Source organism: Passer domesticus, chromosome 3 (assembly GCF_036417665.1).
Source record: "Passer domesticus isolate bPasDom1 chromosome 3, bPasDom1.hap1, whole genome shotgun sequence".
Lineage (NCBI taxonomy): Eukaryota > Metazoa > Chordata > Aves > Passeriformes > Passeridae > Passer > Passer domesticus.
The window spans coordinates 87299337-87301894 of NC_087476.1; positions in this window are offsets into that span (position 1 = coordinate 87299337).

A 2558-nucleotide genomic window follows, 5' to 3' on the forward strand; every position below is an offset into this window, starting at 1 on the left:
CCAAAACAGAACCAAGCTTCAAAAAAAAAAATCAATCTGAAAGGACTTAGTTATTCCAGTTACATTTTAAATAGTTTTAAAAGTTTGTATTTTAAAGTCAAATTCTTATCTAACTTTGAAAGGAAACAAAAAAATTACCTGAAAAGAGTTATAGTAAGAACATAAACCAGCATTGCCAGCTAATTGCTCCTGGCTCTTCTGGAGGCAGGAGCTGTCCTCTTTCTAGTTTATGTTCTCATATCTTCAGTGGCTCAAGTGGTACAGATCCAGGCTCAGCAATTAAATTTTGCAATCTCTTCCTCAAAATGCTGTTTAGGACTGTATCTTTAAACAGGACAGAAACATGACAAAGCTCATGTACAAAAGGAAAATAAAAAAAAAAAAAAAACAAAACCAAAAACAGAAAAAGGAAAGCACAAGCACCTGAAGTTGATTCTTCCCAAAAGGGCATCTTTTGCATTAACATTTTTGTATGATCAGGAGTGAAACATTAGGTATGAACCAGAAAGGTTGCATTCTTCATCTGAATCTAAATTCAGCTGGTAAGAAATACCAGTTCAGGGCTCTGTATGCCCTGGCACCTGCTACAGGAAGTTTTTCCCAACAACAGGCAACCATTTAGTCAAAAGGGAAGTATTTTTGATTCTTCAAGTCTCTAAGGAGCACTTTAAACTCTACCCAGAAAACAACAGGCAGATCCTGGAGCTGCAGTGCCATAAGCATTGCAGAGAAGCCCTTTTGGCAAATAAACCCTTATCCTATTACCAGTGTTAAATTAAAAACTATTTTTTTTAAATGGTAGTAAGAAAGGGCCAGGTTAAAAAAAGAGGCCAATCAGTCAAAAAGCTGACTGAATTACTTCTGAAACATGCTGTCAAAAACAGCTGGGATAATTTTCGACTATCAAGGTTTTCATTTGACTAGAGATCTAACAGCAGGCCCACTGTCTTCAAGGACTAATATTGCCTCTGGCTGCTTCTCAACACCAACCAGCAACCCAAATTTTTCTGGGCTACACTTCAATCTGTTTGTCCAGTATGAGCTTGCCACCATCTGGGACACAGCCACACCATCTTCAGCTAAAGGAACAGGCGAGTCCCACTGTCCTCACTTCCTGGAGACTGAAGGAAAACTATTGAGTTCTCCAACATCCCAAAGGCGACCTCAAAACCTCTGAGATTTGGGACTCTGTTACAGCATATACCTAATGTATTTCCAGTGTTATGTCACAAAGCATCTCCTGATTGGTTGGCATTTTGCTTACAAGCCAAGAAGATGGAAGAAAATAGATGTAAACTGGGGACTTACTGTTTTCTAAGGATATCATGACATTTGTAATTCCTTCTCAACCTATAACAAAGGAACTAAGCCAAACCCTGTATCCTCTGTATTTGCAATTATTGACATTGCAAAAGCAATCAAAAGAGCTGGGTTTGGCTTGGTAATATTTTCTATTCCCTTCATTATATTTCTTCAACTGTTTTACACTATTCTCTGACCCTGTTAAAAGCCACCTTGCCAGAAACCCACCACTTTCCCATGTGAATGCACTTGTCACCAAAATGAGCTGCCACCTTGTATTAGTGGTTCCAAAAGCCTCCTGATAGGAGCTCAGGAAGAACAGAAAATAGGGCAAAAGTGATGCATTATCCCTAAAATGCCACTACTTCACTTGTCAGGGATTGCAATTAGAATTGGGCCAAGGCAATGTTAGCTCAGCTGCCTCTGAACACACCTGTTTCAATTTAATTTGCAGTAATTAGGGAGCTTAGGGCACTAGGAAAAACTGCTGTTCACTCACTGTTTCAAATAGCTGAGTTTTCATGTGCCATTTAAAATGCTGTTTTTCAGAACAGACTGCTGACTAGCTAATGCTAGGAAAATGAAATACAGCAAAATATTTTTAGCAGCAGGAAGTTGTTGCTGGCTACTGCCAATTACATGCCTTGTATTTGAACAGCGACATTTTTTTCCCCTTGCTTAGTCTTCAAGATAGGTAAAAGCTGGCTGAGATCTCGGGGGCATGAGGATTTGAATAAAACTTAGTCCCTGTGAACTGGCTGATATTTCTGGAGTCACAGTCAATTCTGGCAGCAATCTGCTGTGACAGAGCAAGCAACAGTGTCCCAGATCCACTCCTCAAAAATGGGAAAAGGAAAGGATTAAGCAAGAGACTTGGATCTATTGGCTTTGGCAAAAGGCTGAATAGCTTGTCCTGCTAAAAAGATTACTGAAATTGGGGAGTAGAAAATGGGGCAGAGGAGGGAGAAATAAAAAAAGCATTACAATTACATAAGAACAGATATTTATACTCTGAGTTAATTTATCAAACTGACAGAGAGATGAATGATCTACCATTAAAATAAGGGGATACAAGTTTTCTTTACATCACAATCATTATTTACAACTTTTAAATATTCACGGAGGAGTCAAGTATCCTCATCTTTTAATTTAAAATGCGGTCATGCAGGCCAAAACAAAACTCTTGGCAAAAATATGTTTCTAAAGGAACAGGGCCCAAAGAATGATTTTTTCAAAAACAGGATAGATCTTAGCAA